The sequence below is a fragment of the Myotis brandtii genome, unplaced genomic scaffold, assembly GCF_000412655.1.
Source record: "Myotis brandtii unplaced genomic scaffold, ASM41265v1 scaffold1203, whole genome shotgun sequence".
Taxonomy (NCBI): domain Eukaryota; kingdom Metazoa; phylum Chordata; class Mammalia; order Chiroptera; family Vespertilionidae; genus Myotis; species Myotis brandtii.
Genome location: NW_005354183.1, coordinates 60,247 through 60,793, shown reverse-complemented (window position 1 = coordinate 60,793; position 547 = coordinate 60,247).

The window sequence follows — 547 nt, the reverse complement described above, 5'->3', positions numbered from 1 at the left end:
CAGGGGAGGGCAGTTAGGGGTGACCGGGCTGTCCAGGGAGGGCATTTGGGAGGGACCAGGCTACAGGGGAGGGCAGTTAGGGGTGACCAGGCCGGCCAAGGAGGGCAGTTGGGGGGAACCAGGCCTGCAGGGGAGGGCAGGGGAGCAGTTAGGCATCGATCAGGCTGGCAGGGGAGTGTTTAGGGGACAATCAGGCAGGCAGGTGAGTGGTTGGGAGCCAGCAGTACCGGATAGTGAGAGGGGTCCCAGATTAGAGAGGGTGCAGGCTGGGCTGAGGGACACTCCCCCAGTGAGCAAATTTTGTGCACTGAGCCTCTAGTGTATTATAAATATTAATTAAATTTTGAATAATATTTTAGGGAAAATATGCAAAAGGAATGTACTCACAGTAGTCTATATGGTTCAACCAAACAGTCTCCTAGATAAGTTTTATCCTATCTAATAATAGACAAACATGGTAATTAACCATATCTCCGCTATGCTTCCCATTGGCTAATCAGGGTGATATGCAAATTAACTGCCAACCAAGATGGCGGCTGGCAGCCAC